At 45.5% G+C, this 27,388-nt stretch overlaps 1 long non-coding RNA gene across 1 annotated transcript; it reads left to right on the forward strand.

The window, feature by feature from the left end:
* Positions 1–820: 820 nt before the first annotated feature.
* Positions 821–6,739, forward strand: LOC143683910 (uncharacterized). The gene is made up of 6 exons (XR_013175717.1): positions 821–979; positions 1,992–2,096; positions 2,745–3,108; positions 3,576–3,771; positions 4,926–5,042; positions 5,815–6,739. It is a non-coding gene; the product is annotated as an uncharacterized LOC143683910 (long non-coding RNA).
* The last annotated feature ends 20,649 nt before the right edge of the window (positions 6,740–27,388 follow it).

Genomic DNA, 27,388 nt, shown 5'->3' on the forward strand with positions numbered 1-27,388 from the left:
GCAGTTTGGAAATCTCATTCCCTAGGGTAGCGCCCTGCTTGCCAGTCTCTGCCTATCTCTATACATGGGAAGGGAACCCTCCCCTGCACCTCTCCCGTGGTTGAAAGAGAAGCTTAGGACTTGCCCTGCAGGGGCCCCTACAGGTCAAATGAGGGGTGGTGTGGAATGGGAGGGGAGGGCACTGGGCAGAGACCTGGGCAGGCCTCCTTAGGGAGCCCAGGGACGGCCAGCCTCAGCTCTACTGCTGCCTATAGAGACAGGACCTGGCAGGGCAGGGCAGTCCCGAGCTGGGCCCCAAGACGTGCTCTGAATGGCACAGCCTGCTCCTTCCTGCCAGCAGGAGGTCACTACTAGGGACCCAAGGACCACAGCAGCTGAACATCCTGGAACCCTAGAGCCTGGCATTCCAAGCACCCCCCTCCAGACTTTGCCCTCCTTTGGGAAATTTCCCATGTTCCCTTGCATATTATTTACTTAATATTTTTATTTATATCTCCCCTGCCAATTTCTTTAACTTAAATATACTCTTTCAAAGAAGCTTTGTACAGTGGGCTTGAAGTGCCAGGGATATATTTTTCTCTAATCCACAATAAAATGAATGCCATTAAAATGGAAATGGTTGGTCCATTTATCACAGAAGGGCACTTGCTGACGGCTCTGTGGGAACCGTGGGCACGAGAGCCTCCCCACCTGTTTTACAGATGTGGAAACTGAAGCCAGAGGGGAGCTGTGTCAGGGGGCTGCTCCGGGTCACAAAGCAAGCTGGTAACAGAGCTAGGGGTCGCCTGGCTCCATCCCAGTCTCTTTTCTGCCCCACACACTGTCTTTCCCCTCACCTCCCACAGAAGACAGTGAGCAGCTTAGGAACAGGGCCGAGCCCCACTCCCTGGCAGTCACTGCTGCGCATAGTAGGTGCTTTATCAAAGTTTATTCATGTGAAGAGTTGAGTAAACTTGAGCCCTATGAGGACGGGCACTGGGTGAGTCTTGGTCTCAGCTGTCTCCCCAGGGCCTAGAACATGGCTGGGCAGATGGCAGGTTCCTCATCAGGATTCAATTATTCAAACAAGTGCATCAACTATAAACTCTGTGAGGACCAGAAATGAATCTCCCGTGCCCTTGGCTGTCTCTCCAGTGCCCAGAACACTGACTGGTGGACAGTAGGTGCTTTCTCAACATTCAACCATCCAAACAATCACAGAGTGCGAGTGGTGTGAGGGCCAGAAATGGATATTTATGTCATTGTTCCATAAATATCCAGTGAACAACTAAAAGAATGGTTGAAGGGGGAGAGAAGTCTAAACGGTGGTTTGACAGGGTTTGGACTAAAAGCTCTGCTTGTCTGAATCTGTCTGGTCATTAAGCAAAATTCAATCCAACCCACAAAGGTAGAGGGACCAGGGAGGGAAAAATTGCTGTACATAGTTCCCCGTGCTGACACCTCATGTGTAGTCAGAATGCCAATCTCAAATTAAGTGACCTTCTCTGGCCTCTTCATGTCTTGCAGCCTTGTCATAGGTAATTAGCTCCTGGGCAGGGCTGCGTGCAGGAGGCTCCAGCTGGGCCAGGGGACATCCCCAAAAGGTGCTGGCCACCTTGCCTGAATCAAACGGAGAGTACCCCTGGGGGTTCACTGTCTCACCAGTTTTTCTTCCTGGAAAACCTGTTTATACTGAGGCCCGAAGCCCACACCCTGGGGAACGCAAGCACTAATTCCCTGGCTCCCACTGTGAAGCCTCAGTCTAGGGTGCCCAGATGAACCCTGCAAGCACCCCAGATTCAGAGAACCTGATGAGGGTAACTGTCCCCCAGACTGGGCAGAATGGAGTGAGCCAGCCATCCCCCACCCCGTGATGAGGCTCAGCTCTGTCACGGCTGCCCCAGCCTCTGGGGCTCACACTGTTCAAAGGGCCTCTCATCTGTCTCTTTCTGGGGACGCTGTAGCAGTCCCAAGTTGGGGGTGGGCACAACTTGTCTTCTCTCTTTTACAAGTGTGGAAACAAAGGTCCAGAATGGTTTAGGAGTTCAGTGCCTACTATGTGCTTGACTAATCCCGTGGCCAGATGGATTCAGTTCACGGAGAGGAAATGGGCTTGGGTAAGTTGCCCAGGGTCACACAGGTTGCGGTCAAACCCACCAGTGCCTGGTGCCAAAACCCAGGCTGTTTCAACTGCACCCCATTCCATCTCCAAGCACAGGCGGATTTAAAATCCCACCAGCTCATCTAAGATGGAGCACCCACTGTGTGCCAAGTTCCGGCCTTTGTGTTCCATGCTGGTCCCATGCAATCTTCCATGCAGCCCTGGGAGGCATTGTTGTCCCCACTCTACAGACGAGAGAACTGAGCATGGTGCCCAGTCACATGGCATCAGAGCTGCCCTTCCTCCTCGGCCCATCTCTTTCCCACCAACGCCCAACACCAAATCCACTAGATCAAACGGTTGGGGTGCAAGCCAGCCTTGTGTGCTCAGCAGGGCTTCCCAGACTGTCACCCACAGTGGCCTCCCCTCTCTGGGCTCCTGGCCCACCTTGTCTACCCCACTCGGGGAAAGACTCCCACTCTCCCCCATGTGGCACTCTTGGGTCTTGAACTGCTTACTCCTCCCCCCACCTCCCCACCCCAAAACACACACACACACGCACACACGCACACACACAAAGACTACACATGCATGCATATGGCTGAGAGTAGTGTGGGGAGCTCAGCGGGGACAACATGAATGCATGAACGGGTGTCCTTTGCAGACCTGCTTTCCAGCTCTGCTGCTGCTCCTGCAACTCACAGCAGCCAACTCCCAGTCCAGCGGGCCAGGCCACCTGTGCCTCCCGCAAACACAGCAAGGCAAGTGGAGTCTGGTTCTGAGGCTGCCAGGATTGGAGAATGACTTCAAGATGGTCCAAATGGAGAAACTGAGACCCAGAGAGGAGCAGGGCCCACCGCCCACAGGTCTTGGGAGGTCTGAGTCAGGAGCCAGCATCTGAGACCCCACGTTGCTAGCTGCCTGATCTCAAGGGCAGGACAAGTCACCAGGGGCACCAGCTTTAGAGGCAGGACAGCCGTGCTTGGATCCCGGCGCTGCTCCCTACAGCCTGGGATGGCAGCCAACAGGTATGTTTCCAGCATCTCCTCTGAGCCCAGCACCGGGCCAGGCTGGAACATGCCCAGGTAAGCACCATGGGGCCAGGCACTGGTCTCAGGCTTGCACAGACCAGCCAACAGGATGATACTAAATCAGAAGCACAGCAAGCTTACAGGGGGAACTGACTATTAAGATTTGTCCCTCAAAAAATAAAGGGTGGAGAGAAATAACCCCTGGAAGGAACTCCCTCACAAATGTGAGATGGGAGCCCTGACCTGCTTGGAGCTGACTTCTCTCAGGCAGAGGATAATTCTAGAGCTGAATGATGTCATTTTCCACTCATGCTGTGGGGCCTCACTGGGTACTCAACCCAAGAACCAGCAACCTCATCCAGCTCTGGAAGAAAACAGATATTTCTGACTCTATGAGATTTTTCACCTTTTACAGTGACTTTTTAACCTAATCTTTGTGTGAGCTCCCCTGTCAATCATTACAGACAATGAAGAAGAATACGCCCTGAACGTGAAGTGCTGTGAAGACATCTGAGGCTTGGGAACGTGTAACAGGAAGCCCTGAACTCCTCTGAGGGAATCAGAAAAGCTGCCCTGAAAAACGGGATGCTTAAGCTGAGGCCGAAAGGTTGAGGAGGCAAAGACAGGATGAGATAATGTTCTAGAAGGAGGGAGTAGCTGGTGAGAAGGCCTGGAATTAGGGGCACGGGAGTGTGACCCTGGGCAAGTCATTGTATCAATTAGCTACTTCTGCGTAAAAAACCACCTCCAGACTCAGAGACTTGAAACAACAAGCATTGACTTTTGCTCTTGAGTCTGTGGGGCAGCTGGGTGGTTCTTTCCATCTCAGCTTGGCCAGCTGTGCTGCAGATGGGTAGAGACACACTTTCAATTCCTGTTTGCTGGGAGGGTCTCTGTGCACCCTCCACCCCCTTCCTTCAGCAAGTACATACTGAGCACCTACTGTATGTAGAGCCTGGGAGGTAGAGAAGGAAAGGGATACTGAATCCATGCAGCAGTGAGACTCTGACAACAGAGCACCAGCTGCCTGGTCCATCACAGTTTCCCAGCACCTAGATCGGTGGACTCTCAAGAAATACTCCTTATGTGAAATTCTCGAAAGTTTCAAAGAGTGTCCTCAAAATATTAAAGCAATTAGATGATGGAATTGTGGGCAATTTATTCTTTTTTTGGCTTATCTATAGCTTTTCATTTTTTTTACAATGACCATATATCACTTGTATAATTTAAAAATACATATATAGTTTAATTTTGATTATTAAAAAACCTGATATGAATTGTGCATCTGCAGTCCATAGGCCTGGGAGAAGGAGAGTGGTTTCTAGAAATAGCAGCTGGAGACTCTCCCTCAGGGGGTCCCGGGTGCTGCCCCTCTTGAGACCATGTGTCCCAGGGCCCCTAAAGACGCTCTCAGGAGCTGGACCCCTCCCCCCTTCTATTCTCTGGGCCTCAGCTGTCCCCACCTGGAGCTAACAAACCCAAGCACCCCTTCCTGGGCACTGATCCTCCATCCTTCAAGTATGGGAACGTGTTTGGGACTCAGAAAGGCCCTTTTGCATCTTTCACCCTGAGCTCCATTGGTTCCCCTGTACGCGAACTTTTCACATGAAGAACCTGTGAACCCCCCACGCCTCCCCCAGCCTTCCCACAGATGCCGCGGGCCCTGCTGTGCTGGGGAGCTGTTTGAGGACTGAACTCATACTTATTCCTTGAATTATAACCACTTCCAGGAAGGAGAGAGGAAAAATAGCAGGGAGGGAGAGGAGGGAAGGGAAAGGAAGGATGGTAAGCGGTAAATCCTCTTTTCTCAACAGACTGCACCTGAAACCTTTCAGTGCCAATCGATTCAGAAACTGTTTACAGAACGCACGGGAATCCACGTAAATTTGTACAGCCACACTCCAAAAACAACTTTTAAAAGTTGGCAGAAGGTACGTTTCGTTGTTAAGGAGAAAGGCCAAGCTGCAGAAATGAACGTACAGTGTGCTACTTCATTGAAAAGCAATCATTTCTATAATGACTATTATTGTCTGTTCTTATTGAGAACTTTTGGGAAAAGTGTATCACAGACTTTCAGTGGCAGGTAATTTGCTGGGATTGGAGAAGCAGGAAGGATTATAAAATACTTTTGCTTTCTAAAGGATACACTCTGGTATCCCCTGCATTTTGTATAAGCCCAAAGAAAACAATCAATAAATGAACGAATAAAGTCACATCTTGAAGAAAACCATGCTTTAAAAAGCACCCCCTTGGGCGGGCCACGGTGGCTCAGTAGGCAGAGTTCTCACCTGCCATGTGGGAGACCCTGGTTCAAGTCCCGGTGCCTGCCCATGTGGCAAAAAAATAAATAAAAAGTACCCTCTTGCTTGCCTTTGGTTATAAATCCCGCCAAATCCCAGCTCAGGCTGAGCCTTCTTCGCGGTCCGCAGTGAATATTCTGCCTACACAACCCACTTCCATTCCCCCTTCCCCCCACAAATGATTGTCAGGTAAAAGACAGGACATCCAAGAAAATTTGAAATTCAAATAAATAGTGAATTTTATTAATATACCTGTCATATCTATATTTTTGTGTAGACTCTCAATATATAGATACATCAGATCACATATTTTTTTAAATTTTTATTTGGGACATACTAAAAAACCCTACCCTATTAATCTGAAATTCAGATTTAACTGGGTGCCCTGTGTTTTCTTTGCCAGGTCTGACCGCCCTATGTGAGTGTGACCCCACACCCTCTGCAGGACAAGTCTGAGTGGCTCAAACCAGCAACGTAGCCCAGGACGGCTTCCTGGACGGGCCAAGCCATGCCAATCCTGACACCTGGGTGGGAGCTTCAGGGAAGTGGCCTTTCTCTTACCTCCTGCCATTAGGCCTGGCAGCAACGGCAAGGGCGAAGCCAGCACAAGGGACAGCAGCCTGGAGAGCAGGGAAGAAATGCCATTCCGGGCAGATTGCTGATGTTGCTGAATCCAGCCTTATCCGAAACCATCCCAACCTCTTGACTTTCCAGGTATCATTTCCAATGAATTCCTTGTACTGCTGAAGCCAGTGTGTGTTGAGTTTTCTGTGGCAGCCAAGCCACAGCAACCTGACTCAACTTGGGGTCACGAATCCCAGCTTTTCTAAGAGAGGGGTGTCCCCAAGCTTAAGACCCGTCAGCCTTCACGTGCCCAGTGAGCTCTTCCAGCAACCAACCATCCACTCGAGGCCTCTGGGATTTGACCTTTCTTGTGGGGGCTCAATCGACTTGGCAATCTGCACTTTGTAACACATATGGCCCCGTTCAACCCAGACGCCCTGCCAAGGCTCAGGCTCTGCTATCTCGGCAGTGATTTATCATCTCGAGGAATCTCCTCACCTGAATGGGATCCAGGACACAGACAGCATGAGAACCACATTGCCAAGCCTGATAAAGCATCAGAAGTGGGGAGCCGGAGGAAACATGTTTTATTGGTTCAGACACACAGAGCCAGGAGGCTGCCGGCCCGGGAAGGCATTCTAATTTCTGGAATTCTTTGGGAGATCAACAATGGAACAGAAACGAGGAGGAACTCAACAGGCCCAAATGAAAAGCAGACCAGAGAGAAACCCTCACCCCCAAATGAAACTGCCCATAAATCTAACCGTGGCTCTGATGAACCAGGCTTGCCTTGCGCTTCTTTCTCTCTCTGATTCCACATCAGGTTGGGATTCCAGCCCAGCCCAGCCTGAGGGCACTAGCCTCAGGGCAAGAATCAAGTTCCTGCCCTGGGGAGACCCAGTGCATTCTTTTGCATGGAAAAAAAAAACTAAACAAATTTATTCCTGAGGTAGGAAGAAGCAGTAGGACTTTCTGGGGCACAGAGCCTGCACAGGGTCCCCCGTCTTCGATCCTACTGAGGGACGCTCTCCTTCCTGCCGAAGGGGATGCCAAACTTAGATGGAGGCAGAGCATCCATTTTTCTTATTTCCTTTTATTGTTTATAAATTATAAATGCACTATAATTTGTTGAAACAAGTCAAACAATAGCCAAAATGCACACATGAAAGCTGTTATGCCCTGTCTCTTCTCCTGTCCCACTACCAGACATAATCCACATCTCTCTGCACTCCAGCCTCACCTCTTCTCTGCCCTGACAAACACCGCTCACGGATCCCCCAAAGTAGCTTCCCAGAAAATGCAACCGCACAAAAATTCCTGCTGGAAAGTTGCTGCTTTCCCTTGAGCACCTGCAGAGGACAGCGTCCCAGATCGCTGTCTGTGGATCTAACCCGGGACTTTTCACAGCAACAATAGTCCTTAGTGCAGGAGACCCAGCCCACTCCCGCCGAGGACATACAGGCTGCTTCTGACATTGGTTTTTAGCCACAAAGAATCCTGCAATCGACATCATGGGACCAGGTGAGAGTCACAGTGCTTGCGGGGCCGAGCAGGTAGGCGCAGGCTGGCTCCCACCCCCGTGTGCCCGAGCAGGGTGCTGGTATTGGAGAACTACTTGTGCTGACAGGGGCTTGTAGTATGATTAACTGCCCGTGCTTTTATTGCTTTTGGTAGACTTGTGCAATGGGGTTGCTGGTTTAAGAGGTGTGCCCTTTTCTTTCTTTTAATATAATCTGTCAGAATATTTTTTTTATTTGCAAATGAGGATGCAAAAATCTTGCCCTGATCACTGGACAGCAAAATTTCGGGCTGGTTTGGCTGCGGGCCGCCGAGGGGTCTATGGAGCAGGAAGCACTTTTCTTTCCAAGGCAGAAAGTGGCACAGAAGACAGCAAGGCCGGCACAGGGGATGGTCCCACCTAGCAGTGGGGAGGGGGGAGGGGGTGCCCCCAGACACACTGCCTGGCTTGCATGTACCAGCTCAACAAGTGCCAGAGGACAACGCCAAGTCTCTTTTAGTTAATACCTTTTGTGGGGGTTGGAGTCTTTCAAATACACTGCTAAACACTCTGTGGTGTGAAAAAGTAGGGTGAACAACAGAGTTGAGAACTGCTTTTGTAAACGAGCAACTGTCCAATAGAAACATAATGTTAGCCACATTTAAAATGTTCTGGTCACCCCAGCTAAAAAAGTCAAGAGAACAGGTGAAATTAATTTTAATGATCTATTTCTTAACTCAAAATGTCAAAAATATTATCATTTCAACGGATAATCAATTTAAAAATGCTTGAGCTATGTGCCCTCCCTTTCTCTCTTACCACGTCTTCGAAACGGGTCAGAGGTGTTAGAAAGGCTTTTCCCACGTGGAATAAAAGCCACTGAAACTGGTTCTGCCTTTTGCAGGCCCAGGGAACAAGCCTGCTCCTTGCTCCCCATTGATCGCCACTCATCCATTCACTGAAGAAATATTTATTGAGCACCTACTATACGCCAGGCTCTGTTTGAGGTCCAGGGACACAGCTTTGAACAAAACAGACCCAGTCCCCGCCATGGGGGCAAGTACGCAAATAACTGGCAATTAGAAACCTGTGGGGTCCCGAGGAGGGCCCCCTATCCTGACCTGGAGGTCCGGAGATGAAACTTGGGAGATAAAGGGCAGCCCACTGGGGTGAGGGAAAGCGTGTCACATGGGAGGAGGGACGGAGGTGCTTAGATCTGGTGCTGAAAGAGGACCTCTGGCGGACCTGCCGATGGTCCTGGATATCCCCGATGGCTGAAATGCAGATCTGTGCAGAAGGGAGAGGGACGTGGTAAGGTGGGAGGTCTGGACCATTCTCGATTTTATCCCAAGGGCACCAAGGAATACCTAAAGAGCACTGCCCATAGCCTCTTTCCCAACCCTCTTCTTCTCCTTCCTTCATCAGATAACAAGGTGTCAGACACTCGGCTTCCCGTCTCCCACTCCCCGGCACTTCCAGTTCACTCAGGAGCTAGAATCCCACCTCCAGCTTTTCCAGCTGGGTGAATCCAGACACGCAGTTCCCGGGCTCCCCAGTGAGAGATCGAGGGGGACAGAGCTCACCCCACTGCAGCCACCATCTCCCCCCTGCAGCCCCTCACTGCGTTTCGGGGGTCCACTCTCCTCTCCCCAGCCGCCACAGGCACCCACCTATCCAGCACACAGACCCAGGTCACTTCCCGTGACCCTTGGAGTAAATCCCAGGGGCCTCAGCATGGCCACCAGGCCCTCTGAGACCTGCCACTGCCCACCTGCTCCCTTCTCCTCTCCTTCCCACCTCTCTGCAGCACCCCCACCCCCCCACCCCGGCCTTCTTCCTTTTTCTCCAACATCCCAAGATGTTTCTCTCTTTCAAGTGTTCGCATGTGCTGGTCCCTCTCCCTGGAAGGCTTTACCGACTTCTAGCCCACCCTTTGCAGGCTGGCACCTCTCAGCCTTAGGGGTCAGCGAGACCAGCATCTCCTCAGGGTGGGCTTCCCGGGCCACCCCAACCAAAGTGGGCACCCTCTTGTTGCCTTGGCAGCCCGGATCCTACCTGGCAGATAGCGAGTGCTTTAGGAGGGCAGCCGCTAGGGTTAAGTGTTCTTTTACCTGTCTTAGCCAGAATTCCCTGGAAAACAGAGCTGGAGGCAAAGCTTTATGGAGGGATGCAGTCTCAGGGAAGCAAGAGTACGGGGAAAGGACAGTAAGGCATGGAAAGTGGGGAGAATTGCTGGGTGGCCGCAGCTTGTCGGGAAAACACAGCTGCTTGTTGTGGGGCTGTCCCCAGAGACACCGTAGGGAATCACCATGTTCTGGAACAGTCTGCCCAAAGGGAAAGCAAGAGGACTTGCCTTTTGGTTCCTTCTCCATTCTGTCTCTCCTTGGTGGAAGTGCTATCTTTTGAGCGTGGACTCTGCCTCCATCCTTTTGGGGTGTGTTATCCTGCTGACTGGGGCAGGCACAAAGGGGCTGGCGCACGCCCTTTCTCCCAAATGCACCTGCCCAGTGGTGACCCACCCAGCCTTCCCCACGGCAGGCAGGGGCAACCGAGCCTCTCACGTTAGGGCACCTGCAGAAATTAAACGTATATTTCTAAAGCACTTAGAACAATGCCTGGAATAGAAGAGGCGTTACCTCGTGTTGGTAAATAAGGAAACACATCTAGATATTTTTTTTTTCCATGAAAATGGTGCACAGTTTTGGGTGCATTTGGTCATTTTGTCTATTTAGTTTCTGTTTGGCCAGAACCCTAAAGAAACTAAATAAACACTTCTCTCGGGTGGGCCTGGGTGGGCCGAGATGTGCGGAAGGGAAGGGCGTGTGAGCACACGGAGCCGCCGCGTGCCCGGGGCCCCCTGCTGCTCCGTCTCGCGCCTCCGCGCCCGCAGCCCGGCTCTGCCCACTCCTGCCCGCGCGGGTCTCGGCTCCCGCAGTGTCTGCTCTATTACACCCTGGCCATTAGGAGCTCTGCAAGGGCCATTTAAAAATAAAAATAGGACAGGGGAACTCATTTATGCTGAGACTATGGTATTTTTCCAAGCTGCCTACAGGAAAGAACAATAAAAATAAATATATATATATTTATTTATCCTTAATAGCGTTTTGCTGAATTTTGCCACCGGAGACAGGTCTCTCCCCACCGGAGGTTGGAAAAGCTCTTGTCTGCGCTGCATCCGGCCTCTGGCCTGCCGTGGCCTCCTGGTGGAGGGCGGTCAGCCACTCCCCCCTCCTGTCTCGCCCCCACGGGGCATGCGGGCACTGGCCACCCCCCTGGGGCTCATCTCGGAGAAACTGGCAGCCCATAATCAACCTCCTCTCCTCCATTCCCACCTCCTCTGGGTGGATACAGAGATGGTGTGAGAAAGCAGAAAAACAAGAGAAAAGAAAGCCCAAGCAGTCAGAAAAAAATTAATTCCATAAAACTAGTGTGTGGAGAGATGTTAAAAACCCAGGAAGGCAAATGTTCTAAAAAAAAATGATCATGGTGATGAATATACAACCATGTGATGATATTGTGAGCCACTAATTGCCCACCAAGTATGGAATGTTCATATGTTAAGAATGTTCGTGTTGGTATGTTGATTGGTTTTATCAATAAAAATTTTTAAAATAATAAAAATAAAATCCAGGGAGGGGTGTGAAATGAGGAACGAAAAACAATTAACAAGGGGCTTCTAATTTATCCTCTATACATACTTCTCTGTTGTTTAAATTCTTTACATGTAACTTTTTTTACAAGAAAAAAAGATTACAGAAGCTGTATGTTTACAGAAAAATCATGCAGAAAATATACAGTTCCCGTATACCACCTCCTCGCACACACAGTTTTCCCTCTTACTAACATTTTGCATTAACGTGGTGTTTTTGTTACAACTGATGAACCAATATAATTGCAATTATACTATTGACTCGAGTTCACAGTGTATGTCAGGACTCACTATTTAGTGTTGTACAGCCATTTGGTTTTATTTTTTAATTTTATTCTGGTAACATAAATATAACCTAAAATTTCCCCTTTTAGACACATTCAAATATATAGTTTAGTGGTGTTAGTTACAGTCACAATATTGCACTACCATCATCACTATCCATTGCCAAAACTTTTCCATCACACTGAACAGAAACTATCAATTAAGCATTAATCCCCATTCTTGTCAAAAATCAATTGGCCATCACTCTCTCTAAGCCCAGCTCTGCAAGTGAAATCATTTCCCTCCCCCCATACGTGGGACATGACAACCAGGGGTGGAAGTCTCCCTGGCGACGTGGGAGAGGACTCCCAGCTTGCCCCTGGCACCGTGGGATCAACAATTCCATCCTGACCAAAAGGGGGAAAAGAAGTGTATTAATTAAGCATCAGTGGCAGAGAGAGTTCAAATAGAGTCAAGAGGCTACTCTGGAGGTTGCTCTTACACAAGCTTCAGTTAGACCTTACTACCTATCGTAACCTGCCAACCCCCAACCAGGACCATTCCAGCCAATCCTAAAGAACACCAGGGGCAATATATAAGATTCCACAAGGGTTCCAGGCACTAGAGTAACTTTTCAGAAACCTACACCTCCAGATGGGTCCCTGGTCTAGTTAAGTCCTGAGACCCAGAAGGCCCAGCCTTTCTAGAACATCAGCTAGTTCCATCTCCCTACCCCATATTAGTGACAGACCCTTTCCATATAAAAAATTTAGAATGGCCACAGCCCAAACACCCCTAAAGAGAGGGATGAAAAGATCAAAGGTGATGGTGGAGTTATACAGTGAAGATAGGATTTGACAAATGAATATGAATGCTAAATCATTACACTGATATCTTTTAGTCTCCTGTATCTTAGAGCAACTAGAAGTAAAAACCTAAAATAGTGGAATTGTAACCCATATCAAACTCTGAAATATGTTCTACAACTAATTGTGGTGCTGTGCTTTGAAAATTATTGCTTTTTTGTATATATGTTATTTTCACAAAAAAGAAGGAAAAAAGGTTGATTGTGATGATAAAAAGTATTTAAGCCCTCTTGCCTCCTATACTCTGGAGCAGCTGGAAGGAAAAAAATCTGATAGGATCATATGTTAGCCCATGACGAACTCTAGGATTTGTCCTGTAACTACTTGTTGAAGGGTGTTTTGAAAACTACCGTATTTTTATTTCTTTGCTTTGTATATATGTTATACTACGCAATAAAAAAGCTTTTTAAAAAATCAATTGGCCATCTCTCTTTAAGCTAACTATACAAATAAACTCACTACCCTCCCCACCTACATGGGACATGACTCCCAGGGATAAGCCTAGCCCTGACTCATGGGATTGAGAATGCCTTCTTGACCAAAACAGGGAAAAGAAAAGGAAAAAAGATAAAGGCTCAGTGGCTAAGAGATTTCAGATCAAGTTGGGAGGTCACTCTGGAGTTTACTCTTAGGCAAGCTTTAGCCAGATATTTCAAACTACCACAATATGCCATGCCCCAGCCAACAGTATTCCTGAAAACCCTAGGGAGTGCCCTGGGCTCTATCTAAGTCTATAAAAGTTTTTCTTAGTAAGTTTATTTTCTCAGAAGCTTAAGGCCTCCAGATTGATCCTAGGTCAGATAAGCCCGGAAGCCCAGAGGCACCAGTCTCTTCTAGAACAACAACCAGTTTTATTCCTCTACCCCACACATCAACACCCCTTTCCAGCATGAAGAAGTTAAAATGTCATTGCCCAGATATCCCTGGAGATTGAGAGAAAGATCAAATGAGAGGCAGGAGGTATAACTGAGAAATTAGGATTTAACAAATGATTGTGACTATTGATTCGTAATATAGATATTTATTTTTAGTGTCTAGTGTATTCGAAGAGCCAGAAGGAAATACTTGAAGTTGTTGAACTGTAATCCAGTAGCCCTGATCTCTGATAATGGTTGTATAACTATACTGGAAACGCATTTGCCCATGTTTGTATGGAGCTACTTTTAGATGTTTTGTTCTGTTTCACTGATACATGCTGCACTGCCTTAATTAAGCTACCTCTATAATTGGGTAGAATGCAATACTAGTGGTCAATAAAAGGGAGGCGTAAGGGGCATGGGATGTTTGGGGTTTTCTTTTTTCTTTTTGTTTATTTTTCTGGAATAATACAGATGTTCTAAAAATTATCATGGTGATGAATGCACAACTATGTGATGATGCTGGGAACCACTGATTGTGTACTTTGGACGGATTGTATGGTGTGTGAATATATCTCAATAAAATTACATTTAAAATGATCAGTTGGTCATAGATGTGAGGGTTTATTTCTGAACTTTCAATTCAATTCTGTTCTATATGTCTGTCTTTATGCCAGTACCATTCTATTTTGGATACAGGGGCTTTATAATAAGTTTTAAAATCAGGAAGTGTGAGTCCTCTAACTTCATTCTCCTTTTGCAAGATAGTTTTGGCTATTTAGGGAGTGTTGGCTATTCAGGGACGTGACCCTTCCATGTAAATTTGATGATTGGCTTTTCCATTTCCATAAAGAAGGCTTTTGGAATTTTGATTGGCATAGTGTTGGTTCTGTAAATCGCTTTGGGTAGAATTGAATGAACACAATCTCCTTGGGTAGAGTTTAAGAATATATAGTCGTCTAATCCAAGAACATGTAAATGTTCTTTCTATTTACTTAGGTCTTTGATTTCTTTTAGCAATGCTTTGTGATTTTTCCATACATTAGTCCTTTACATCCCTGGCTAAATTTATTCCTAGATATTTAATTAATTTTAGTTGCTATTGTAAATGAAATTTTTTTCTTGATTTCTTCTTCAGATTGTTTTTTACTAGTGTATAGAAATACTACGGTTTTTGCCTGTTGATCTTGTACCCTGCCACTTTGATGAATTAATTTATTAGCTTTAGTAACTTTGCTGGGGATTTTTCAGGATATTTTATATAACGGATCATGCTATCTGCAAATAGGGAAAGTTTTACTTCTTTCTCCCCAAACTGGATAGCTTTTATTTCTGTCTCTGATTGCTTTGTCTAGAACTTCCAGTACAATGTTGAATAACAGTGGTGACAGTGGATATCCTTGTCTTGTTCCTGACCTTAGAGGGAAAACTTTCAGTTTTTCACCATTGCCTAGGATGTTAGCAGTGGGCTTTTCATATATACCCTTTAGCATATAGAGGAAGTTACCTTCTCAACGTGTTTATCTAGAAGGAGTACTGAATTTTGTCAATTGCCTTTTCTATGTCAATTGAAATGGTCATGTGATTTTTCTCCTTCATTGTATTAATGTGGTGTGTTACATTGATTTTCTTATGTTGAACCAACCCTTGTATACCTGGAATAAATCCCACCTGATCATGGTGTACAATTCTTTTAATGTGTTGTTGGATCTGGTTTGCAAGTATTTTCTTAAGGATTATTGCATCAATGTTCATAAAGGATACTGGTCTGCAATTGTCTTTTGTTGTAGTATTTTTATGTGGCTTTGGTATGAGGGTGATGTTGGCTCCATAGAATGAGTTAGGAAGTGTTTCCTGCTCTTCAAATTTTTTGGAAGAGTTTGAGGAAGATTGGTATTAATTCTTCTTGGAATGTTTGATAAAATTCACCGGTGAAGCCATCTGGTCCTGGGCTTTTCTTTCTTTGGAGGTTTTTGATTACAGATTCACTCTCTTTACTAGCTATTGGTCTGTTGAGATCTTTTATTTCTTCTTGAGTCAGTGTGGGCAGTTTGTGTGTTTCCAGGAATTTTGTTCACCTCATGTAGGTTGTTCAATTTGTTGGTGTTCAGTTGTTCATAGTGTTCTCTTATAATCCTTTTCATTTCTGTAGGATCCTTACTTATGTCCCCCCTTCCATTTCTGATTTTAGTTATTTGTATCCTCTCCCTTTTTTCCTTTGTCAGTCTAGCTAAAGGTTTGTTGATTTTATTGATCTTTTCGGAGAACCAACTTTTGGTTTCTTTGAATCTCTGTTGTTTTCTTCCCTATTTCTTTTATCTCCACTCTAATCTTCATTATTTCTTTCCCTCTACTCATTTTGGGTTTAGTTTGCTTTTATTTTTCTAGATCCTCCCATTGGGAGCTTTGGTCCCTTCTTGAGATCTTTCTTCGTTTTAATGTGAGCATTTAGAACTATAAATTTTCCTCTCAGCACTGTCTTGGCTACATCTCATACGTTTTAGTACGTTGTATTTTAATTTTCATTTGCCTCAAGATATTTCCTGCTTTGTCTTGTGATTTCCTCTTTGTTTATAGGTTGATTGTGTTGCTTAATTTCTGTATATTTGTGAATTTTCCAGTTCTCCCTCTATTATTGATTTCTAGTTTCATTATTTGTGGTCAGAGAAGATAAACTGAAATATTCAATATTGTTTCAGGTTTTGATACTTGTTTTCTGACCTCACATGTGGTCTCTCCTGGAGAATGATCCACGTGCACTAGAGAGGAATGTATATTCTGTTGCTTTTGGGTGAAGTGTTCTATATATATCTGTTAGGCCTAATTTTTTATCATGTTATTTAAGTCTTCCATTTCTTTATTGATCTTCTGTTTAGATGTTTTGTTTTAGTTTTCTAAGGCTGCCAGAATGCAATACACCAGAAGTGGATCAGCTTTTATAAATGGGATTTATTCAGTTACAAATTTACAGTTCCTCAGAGGAAAGGCAGCTGGCTTTCATCTGGGTTTCTCTGCCACATGGAAAGGCACATGATGACGTCTACCGGCCCTCTCTCCCAGCTTCTGGGTTCAAACTGCTTTCCTCCAGGTGTTTTCCCTCTGCATCTCCAAACATCTGGATTTGAGCTGCTGAGCTCTCTCTCTCTCTCTCTTTTATATATAAATATTATATATATTTCAACTTTTTAATTGCATAACATAACATATATACAAAGCAAAGAAATAAAAAAGTAATAGTCTTCAAAGCACTCTTGAACAAGTAGTTACAGAACAGATCCCAGAGTTTGTCATGGGCTACCATATGATGCTCTCAAATTTTTCCTTCTAGCTACTCCAGGATATAGGAGGCTCAAGGGAATAAATATTTTTTTATCATCACAATTGACTTTTTTTGTGAAAAATAACATATATACAAAAAAAGCAATGAATTTCAAAGTACAGCACAGCAATTAGGAGAATAAATTTCAGAGTTTGTTAAGGTTTACAATTCCACAATTTTAGATTTTTACCTCTAGCTTCTCTAAGACACTGGACACTAAAAGAAATGCCAATTTAATGATTCAGCAATCATATTCATTTGTTAAACCCTACCTTCTCTGTGTAACGCACCATCACCTTTTGATCTTTCTAGCCCACATTTTTTTATTATTTGGGCTATGGTTATTCTGACTTTTTCATGTTGTAAGGGGCTGTTTATAATCTGGGGTAGGGAGATGGAACTAGCTGATGTTCTGGGGAATCTTGGCCCTCTAGGTTTCAGGACTTATCTGGTCCAGAAACCCATCTGGAGGTTGTAGGTTTCTGGAAAGTTACCTTAGTGCATGGGACATTTGCAGAATCTTATATATTGCCCTAGATGTTTTTTAGAATTGGCTGGAATGGTTTTGGTTGGGGTTTGCCAAGATATGGTAGGTAGCAATGTCTAACTGAAGCCTGCATAAGAGTGACCTCTCAACTCTATTTGAACTCCCTTAGTCACTAATACTTTATTAGTAGCACTTCTTTTCCCCCTTTTGGTCAAGATGGAATTGTTGATCCCATGATGCCAGGGCTAGACTCATCGCTGGGAGTCATCTCCCATGCTGCCCCATGTAGGAGGGAGGGCAAGAATACACTTGCAGAGTTGGGCTTAGAGAGAGTGAGGACACATCTGAACAACAAAAGACATCCTCCAGAAGTAATTCTTAGGCATACCCATAGGTTGGCTAAGCTTTTCCACTACTTGCATAAGCTTCACAAGAGAAAGCCTCAAGATCAAGGGCTTGGCCTATTGATTTGGGTGTTCCTTATGTTTGACACAATATCAGAGAATTCCCTGATATAAAATTTAATAGTTCTGTATTTTTTCTGCCATCCATCAAGGGACTTTGCCAATACTTATTTATCATCTGATTAAGATATTCTAGGATATATCCAGGCATTACATTAAACTGTAAAGGCCCTCATTCTTATTCTGGGCTCCAAGTGTTTCAGCTGTTCAAATGTGCTATCCTGACAGGTTGAGTTAGATTATTAGCTACAGAAAGTTTAGATTCCAGAAAAAATAGGTCTTTCTTCCTTTGGTCTCAAAGAGTAGGTGCAGTTCTAAAATACAGATATTGTCTTCCTTATCACTGTGTTCTAAATTACATTAATTGGGACCTGATCGGCTTCATTCTTACCTCTAAATACCAGGTTACAGATATACAAAAAAGCCTCTAAAAATCCAGAAATAATAATTACCACTCCAGACTTAATATGTATGCTATAACAGCTTAAAATCTAGGCCCCTGTTTTCTTATAAGCATTTCTAAAGGAGACCATTCAATAATCGTTCTCTTGTTTCTGGCTTATTTTGCTTCGCCAAATGTCCCACAGGTCCATTCACATCATTGCATGCCTCACAACTTCATTCCTTTTTGTAGCAACACAATGTTCCATCATATGTATACACCATCATTCACGAATCTACTTCTCAGCCACCTGCATTCATTAAACAACATGTATAATGCCCATAGTCCACAATCCATCAACACTCTCAATTTTAGATAATTGCATTGTTTCCAAGAGAAAGATAACCAATTACATACCCTCACTAAATAGGAAATCTAAACCTCCCCCTAAGTCTTGCCTCTTCCCCCATTATTTGCCCCAGCAGTTGCTATGAATAACTGATGTTTTCCTGTTAAACATAGACCATAGCATGCAACAGCAGTTTTACCACTGTACCCTGGTCTTAAACACTCTTTGTACATGAATCATACCCTTGAAGTAATTCCTGCAAGAATTTATTTATGACTTTAGAGTTAATGAGTGGAACACATAGGTCTATACAACACATTTCAATCTTCTTCAGCTTCAGTATGGTAATATTACTTATAGACCCACTAGAGAACTGCCTTTATGTCTATTTATTTCCTTATACTGCAGCTCAACCTCATTAGCTAACCTCATTAGCTAACTGTTCATCCATCTCTAGCCTCTGTGTATCTCTAAATCCCCTTGCTGAGCTCTCTTCTGACCTCCTTCTTTTAAGCCTCCAGCTAAATTAAACGTCAGTCATTGTCAATGCCTTGTCAGTAGTGACTTAAAGTGTACATGGACTAAACTCTCCAGTTAAAAGCCTACTGCAGATATAATCAACCATAAGATGAATTTCACATGCTGATGATTTAAGTCCGCAGCAATAAAACGGCACCATCACCTGGCCAAGCTGACACCTGAACCTAACTACACCACTATCCATTATTGAAAGTGGTATACTGAAGTCTCCCACCTAGTAACATAGAATTGTCTACTTCTCCCTTCAAATCTATAAGTATTTGCTTCATATATGTCAGGACTCCGTATTAGGTAGATATATAGTTATTATTATTATGTCTTTTTGTTGAATTGACCCCTTTATCACTATACGGTGACTTTTTTTTTTTACCTCAATACAGTTTTTGGCTTAAAGTCTTTTTTATCTGATATTTGTATAACTGCCGCAGCTCTCTTTCAGTTATTATTTCCATGTATTTTTTTCTCCACCCTTTCATCCTACTTTTGTCTTCAAATTTCAGGTGAGTCCCTTGTAAACAGCTTATAGTCGCGTCATGCTTTGTTTCTTTTTTTCGTTCTGCCAATCTCTGCCTTTTAACTGGAGAGTTTCATCTATGCACACTTTGTCACTGCTGACAAGGCAGGGCTTTCTTCTGCAATTTTGCTATTCATCTTTAACTCTTACGCCTTTTTTGTCCCTTAATTCCTCAGTTAACAGCTACTTTCCTATTGATTTGATTTTTTTTGCCTTGTACCATTTTGAGTCCCTTCTCATTTCTTTCTGTACATATATTTCAAATATTTTCATTGTGGTTACCATAGGGCTTTAATTTAATATCCTGAATCTATAATAATCATGTTTGATTTGATACCAATTTAACTTCAATATCATAGACATACATTTTCCCATACCCCTTATCCCCCTATCTTTCCACCATACTCGTTACAAATTATATCTTTATATATTTTATGTCTAAAACCATAGATTTATCATTACATTTTGTGCATTTGCATTTTAGCACTTCTAAGAAGTAAGAAGTGAAGTTACAGATCAAAAAATATAATACAGTAGTACTTACATTCATAACTCCCATATGGTTAACTTTACTGGAGGGCTTTATTTCTTCGTGTCATTTCAACCCACTGTTTAGTGTCCTTTCTTTCACTCTGAGATGCTCCCTTGAAGTGCTCATTCTAGAGCAGGTCTAGTGGTGATGTACTCCCTCAGCTTTTGTTTATCTGGCAATGTCTCGATCTCTTCCTCATGTTTGAAAGCCTCACCTGACATATAATTCTTTGTCTGTGTGGTAGCTAGATTTAGTTGCCAACTTGGCCAGGTGAAGGCACCTAGTTCTGTTGCTGTGGACATAAGCCAATGGTATGTGAACCTCATCTGTTGCTGATTACATCTGCAGTTGACTGGGAGGTGTGCCTGCTGCTATGAATGATGTTTGACTTAATTGGCTGGTGCTTAAATGAGAGAACATAAGGTAGCACAGCCCAAGCAGCTCGGCATTCCTCATCTCAGCACTCACAGCTCAGCCCAGGCCTTTGGAGATGCAGAAAGGAATCACTCTGGGGAAAGTTGTTGGAACCCAGAGGCCTGGAGAGAAGACCAGCAGAGACCATCTTGTGCCTTCCCACATAAGAAAGAACCTCAGTGGAAAGTCAGCTGCCTTTCCTATGAAGAACTAACAAAATAAATCCCCTTTTATTAAAAGTCAATCCATCTCTGGTGTGTTGCATTCTGGCAGCTAGAAAACTAGAACAGTTGGCAGTTATTTTTTTCACAAGTTTAAATATTTTGTCCCAATGCCTTTTTACCTCAATGGTTTCTGGTGAGAAATCAGCACTTAATCTTATTGAAAGTTCATTATACACCACACATTGTTTTACTCTTGCAGCTTTCAGAACTCTCTTCTTGGCTCCGAATTTGACAGTTTGAACACTAAGTTTCTGTATGTGATTCTCTTTGAGGTTATCACATTTGGGATTTGTTGAGTTTCTTCAATATGCATATTCATGTCTTTCAATACATTTGAGGAGTTTTCTGCTATTATTTCTTTGGATGGTCCTTTTTCCCCTTTCTCTCTTTTTTCTCCTTTTAGGACTCTCATAATGTATATGTTGGTATACTTGATGGTGCCCCAGATGTCTCTTAGATTCTGTTCACTTTTTTATTCTCCTTTTCTTTCTGCTCCTCAGCCTGAATCCCTTCCATTTTCTTGTCTTCAAGTTCACTGATTCTTTCTTCTGCCAGCTCCAATTTGCAGTTGAAAACTTCTGGGGAATTTTTCATTTCAGTTATTGTGACCTTCAATTCCAGTATTTCTGTTTGGCTCTTCTTCAAAATTTCTATCCTCTTTATTTAGAGTCTCATTGTTCTTTTTTTTTTTTTTTGACATCCTTTAGCTTTTTCTTTGTGATTTCCTTTATCTACTCAAGCATATTAAAGATCCTTTTTTTTTTTCAGTCTTTGTCTGGTATGTCTCAAGTCTGGTCTTCTTCATTGATGGTTTTTGGGCTTTTACCTTGCTCCTTTGGATGGGCCATCATTTCCTATTTCTTCGTCTTGTAATCTTTTGTTGCATTCTGTATATTTTGATATTTTAAAATGTTTACTCCTGGATTTAGTGTCTGAGCGTCTGTTCCTTAACTTTTATCAAGCTAGTGACATGAAAGAGATTTCCTTCAGTGCCAGGAGCTAACAAAAACTAACAAACCAAGAAAAAAAGCATCTTTCAGTCTTTGCAAGTTGACTCTGCACTGGCTGGTGCTCTCCTTTAGAGATTATCCCGCCTATCAAGAAGATCAGCCCAAGGTGAATGTGAAGTGCAGGGTCCTCACCTTCTTTACAGAACTACATCTTGTCCTGGGTTTTTGCTTGCTTGTTGCCTTAGGAATTCCCCTGTGTACAAGAATTTGAATGCTCCCTCTACTCCCTGTGAAATAGACTTTCTCCCCCTCCAGGGTGCTCTTTTGCATGACTGAAAGCTGGTAATCTTTTGCCCCAGATCACTTTGACTTAATTATTTCTTATACTCCTTTAGTTGTCCACAAGCTCCTCCTGCCTGCAGAGCAACTCCTCGGAAGGTGAGCCAGAGAAAAGTTTCCTAGTTTAGTCCTTCATGCTGCCACCTGATAGATTGGCACTGCATACAGGCACTCCAGTATGTGCATGGGGATACTCTGCTCCCTCCAGAACAGGGCCTGGGGCCCACAGTGAAGTGCAGTTGGTTCCACACCTCACCGGGAAGGGAGTGGGGAAAGATGCACCAAGGGTTCCATAAGCTTTTAACTGTTTTCTGAAGCCAACTGAAAGATAGCTCTACCAGTTTTTGCTAATTATTCAAAGATTCTGTGGGGGAATGGTTCCCAGGAGTGCTTATGCCACCTTCTTGGTCAACCAGAAGCCATACAGATAACTTTTCTAAATATTTTTTTAATTAAAACGAGAACTCCCATCTGATTAAAAATTATATTTTAAATTGTTATATCACTTATTGGGGAAAATGTAAGAGAATTGCCACACACCTCTGATGGGATTATATACTGGTACAGCCACTTTGGAGATATTTTTTCAAAATAAATAAAAATTTTCAACATGCAAGCCAGCACCAGGCACTTGCATTTTTCTGAGGAATCTGCACTAAAGGACACAGGTAAGAACATCCGTAATAGCAAAAAAAAACCGGCAACACCTTCAAAGTCCCTCCATAGGGGGCTGGCAAAAAGAAACCATGGAGTGTCCAAACCATGACTTCCTTTGCAGCTTTAAAAGCATACAGAGTTACACACCCTGGAATGCTCTCTAAGATATTTATTCAGTGAAGAAAAAAGCATTGTGGAATGGCCACTATAATATTACAGATCTATTTTCTATGGGTACCTATGACATTAAGTGTTTACTGTAGGTTCATATGATGTTACATGTTTTCTGTGGGTACCTATGACATCATGTATTTTGTGTGGGTGCATCTCTATGTATGCAAATGCATAGAAAGAGACCTCAAAGGAAAGGCACTCCTTTGTGCGCTTCAAATGCTTCTGACAGACTGCCCTTCCTGACTGCCTAGAGGTTAGATGGGGCTCTGTGACTACTTCAGGCCATGGGTTGTAAGCAGAAGTACCCAGGCCACTTCCAGTTTGAGCATTTAGTCACTGCTACGTGAACCCTCAGAGCTCTCCTTTTGCACAAAATCAGCTGTGTTCAAGATGGTGGTTCCCCAACATAGTCCCTCTGAGTGCAGCCCCCTCCCACCAGGATGTGCAATTAGCTTCTAACCCCTGCCATCTGGGTTATGGGTGCTGCTATTGTAGCACAGCTCAGCCCTCCCTGATGGACGCTCCATTCTACACATATATGAGTTGTGTGATTAAAATTAATTTTTAAAAGAAACCAAAAATTAGCAAAGAATGTAACTTGAAATCAGCTTCCAAGAGTCTTGGCCTCTGGAGCTGGAAGGGGCCAGATGCCCCAGTCCTCAGCCCCCTCTACCCCACTTTGACACATGAGTAAACTGAGGTTTCAAGCTTACTCAGCATCATGTAGAGAATCGGCAGCAAGTCTCATCATGAGTTCAAGATTCATTTTAGGACCCTATGGAAGATGCCAGCCTTTGGTGACTCTTCTAGAAAACACTTCACCAAGAAGAGACCAAGAATTACCAAACAGGGGCACCAAAGGCAGTGAGGGGGACGCTGCATTCTCTGGGGAAGAGGCTTTCCTCTCCCTCCTGCACCCTGGCCCCGATCACCAAGTGCATCTTCACAGCCTCAAGCCAACTCAGCCTCCACCCCAGCAACTGACGGCTACGGGCCTCCTAACAACTCTCTCTGCTTTTACTCCAGCCTCTGAGGTCTTCTATCCCAAGAATCTCCATAAGGATCTCTTAAGAAGGTGAAGCAAATTATGCATTTCCTTGTTTAAAACTTTTAGTGGCGTCCATTGGGCTTATGATCTGGACCCCAGAGCCGGTCCCAGCTGGTTCTTCAACCTCACCCCACTGCCCTCCTCCCTCTGCTCACTGTGTCCCCTGGCCATGCTTCTCACCTCCTTCCCAAATGAGGGACCCTCCAATTAACACACTACATTTCTAGCTTCCCTTGCAGATTGGACACAGTGGGCTGAGCACGCGTGCTGCCATTGGAACTGCTGTGGGTGGCGGCTCCTTGAGAGGTGGACAAATACCTCAATATTTTTATTTTAATCATGCCCTCCTAATATTTATCTTTCCCCTGTCTTAGGCTGGCTTCCCCAGAAGCAGACTCTAAGTCAGGAATCCTGGTGCAAATGGATTCTTTGGAAAGTCGTGTCATGGGGCTATGAGTCAGAGAGAGAGAGGAAGCCAGCACAGAGCAGGTGACAGCTGTGGGCAACTGGAGCTCAGTCCGGCTGGGATTCAGGGAAACAGACTAGTACATGGCCCTCAGGGTTACCTCACCCAAGAGGCAAGGAAGCTGGGGGTTAGCCACCAATTCTAGCTTGTCATCGACAGCTACTCTCAGGGCACTTCCAGCCTGCCCTGCTCGGGCCGAGAGAAAATCTTCAGGCAGAGTCGAAGGTTGTCAGCCCACACAGAAATAGTGAGAGGCAAGGGTACACGAATGGGATGCCAACGGAAGCTGTTGCACGCCTAGTCTCTCTTCTTCTTGCCTAGAACTCAGGCGGGTTGTCTGGCATTCCAGTATCCCTGTTAGGCTATGAGGCAAACTTGAGAATGAAAGCTATGTGCTAAGGACAGAGGAGCAGAAAAACAAAACACCTGCTGCCACCAGGGAGTCGTCACTGCAGCTATGGACAGTGTGCTTTCACCAAAGAGGGAAATAAACCTCCGTCTCAAGCCACTCCTACTTTCAGTGTTTATTCCAGCAACCAAATGCTCCCACCTTTTATATCCAGTAACAGCATGTTCCTTGGCTATTATGAACTCTGATGATAATGGTGATGATGATGATGATAGTAATGATATGATGGTGATGGTGATACTTGCTCTCTGTATTTTTTTTTTTTTTTTTTTGCATGGCCAGGCACCGGGAATCAAACCCAGGTCCCCAGCGTGGCAGGCAAGAACTCTGCCTGCTGAGCCACCATGGCCCACCTGAGGATGGTAATATAGTTAACATTGTTTATTCTGCACCTAGGGGGTTGACATGCTTTGACTATTTAGTCTTTATAACACCCTATGAGGCAGATACTATTAATATTTCCATTTTACAGGTGAGGAGATGAGTGCACAGAGAGGTTAAGCCACTTGTCCAAAGTCACACAGCTCTTACGTAACAAAGTCAGGCTGTAAACCCAGGCAGGCTGGCTGTGAAGCCCCTCCTTTTGCCTACTTCAAAGTATCACCTTCTCCCTCAGGGGAAGAACTTCCCTGGCATTCCCTGAAAAAGCTGTTTCATCCCCCCTAACCACTCCCTGTCTTACAACTTTCTAGAATGACAGCTGTGATATTTCATTTTCTAAGTGAAATGACCCCATCAAGCTTAGCAAAGAAAATAATATGATTTCCTAACAAGCCCGCCTCAGGACACAGGTGCCACTTTGCGACTTAATGAAGCCTTTCATTAGAAGAGAGGATGGAGGGGCGAGGGAAACTCCTCAGGCCGAATGAGAAGGCTTTGAGAGCGATGAAGCCTTGACATGTGGAGGGGCACCGGGGCCTTCCCCTGCGTCATCCAGCAGAGGCGGGCTAGGGGGGGCCTGAGCACCGCGTCCTGGGCACCTCTGGGATAAGATGCAGACCTCGTGGTGTTGCGGCGACAGAAGGGGGAGCAGGGCACGCGGGGAGTGCCACACACAGCACATGTATCACAGGCGCCACATGGGGAAAGCGACGTCTCTGAGTCAGGGTCCTGGGTTCACGTCCTTCCTTCCCCTTGTGCTCTGGGAGAGTTGTTCAAGCTCCCTGTGCTTGCATCTGGCCAAAGGGAGGGAAATCCAAGTCATGGGACTGCCCCAAGACTGCGTTGTGGAATCAATGCCCAGAGATCCAATGCAAAGACCACAAGGGGGCCCTCCCACTAGCACCCACCATGGGGACCCCAGCTCTGCCACTTAGGAGCTGTGATTTCAGCACGTCGCCTCTGCTCTCTGGGTTTTGGCTTCCTAAAAAGGATAAAAGCTATAGAGCTTACCTTAGTGTTCTTGTCTACTCTTTCAACAAATATTTATTCAGCCCCTATTATGTGCTGAAGCCCGTACTAGATCCTGCCCAGTGAGCAGGACACAGGCAGACTTGCCCTCATAGAAGGCCCAGTCCAGTGGGGAGAGAGACATTAACCCCATAATGAAATGTAGAATATAAAGTTCTGATTGTGATAAATGCTATGCGAGGTGGGTGGACCCATCTGGGAGGTCAGAGGGAAGAGCATATGCAAAGGTCCTGTGGCTGAAATGATTGAGCATGTCAACCCTCAGGACTCAACAGCCCACGTCCGTTTCTCAGCAGAGAGGAACACCATTAGGATCCGCTTGGTCTGATTCCAGGAGACGTCTGTCACCCAATGGACTTCCCCCGTGATTTGCATCCCTCTAGCTGTCATCTGTTTGTCTTCCAACACGGGATCTGCCTACCAGGTGAAAAGGGCTGGTCACCTGCTTCTGCCATAGGGATCTCTTATTATAAACAAACACATTGGCCTGCTGGTTTGATGTGGGTCCAGGGAGAGGCCCTAAGGAAGCTGGTACAATCAGGTTTCTTGACTCACGCCAAATTCACCCAGGTAACCCATGCCACCGTGGCAAAGGGGGATCTCAGGGGGCCCCCAGCCAGTCTTCTGCAAGTGCACATTTTGTTCTCATTGGAGTTATTGTGAGGGTGGGAAATACGGGACGCGGGACACGGTGCTTTTCTTTTGTATCACTTTCCAGATTCCAGACAAGTTTCTCAGCCCGGCTGCTGAGCTTTCCGAGGATGGAAACATCCTCGGCAAACGTGAACTTCGCATTCTGTGTCTCTACGCGAAGCGGGGTTGGCCGGCCCGGCAATCACAGACTCCTACGCTTCCACCCCGACAGCCTCATTGCTGAAGTCAAACCTGAGTCTCCGGGGATAGGCCGTGGGGCCTCTGGGCCCGGAGAGTGCATATTCTACCATTGCTCATTGGATCAGGACTCCAGAAAGCTCATGGGCGACCTGACAAAGCATCAGGCCGCAGCTGTGGGACTGTCACTCGTCCACAGCTCTGTGTCTTCAAGGCCACCTCCGGGAAGGTGCTGGGAGCAGCCAGGCCGGGCTGGGAGGCACAGAAAAGGCCATTCCCAGGCGAAAACAGCCCCCAAATGTCAGCGGCAGCTCTGGGTCTACCCCCACTTTACTAGTGGGACCACTGAGGCCAAGGGGGAAAGGCTGTGGCCCAGGTCACCAAGCAAATGTGAGAGGACCCTTGTCTTCCTACTCTCTGCCCACCCGCCTCATGCCCCACCAGTTGTCTCCCTAGGGACCCAGGCTCAGGGCTCAGGACCTGGCTGAGGTCCTGTCCTCTGAAGACAGGTGCAGTGCCCGGCCCAGCTCGCAGAGCCCCTGGCCTTGGGCCTCCCGTCACCGAGCCCTCCATCGAAGCTGCCTGGACACTTGTCTGTCTCCCTCTGTGGGAGCCCCATGATGGCAAGTGTCAGGGTGCTCACTCTTGTGACTGCTAGTGGAATGAGTGTGAACACACACACACGTGTACATGCTCCTATGCCTTCACACATCACACACAGACACATCACATACTACACACACATCACACACTATACACAGGCACACACA

Source organism: Tamandua tetradactyla, chromosome 1 (genome assembly GCF_023851605.1).
Source record: "Tamandua tetradactyla isolate mTamTet1 chromosome 1, mTamTet1.pri, whole genome shotgun sequence".
In the NCBI taxonomy this organism is placed as follows: Eukaryota; Metazoa; Chordata; class Mammalia; order Pilosa; family Myrmecophagidae; genus Tamandua; species Tamandua tetradactyla.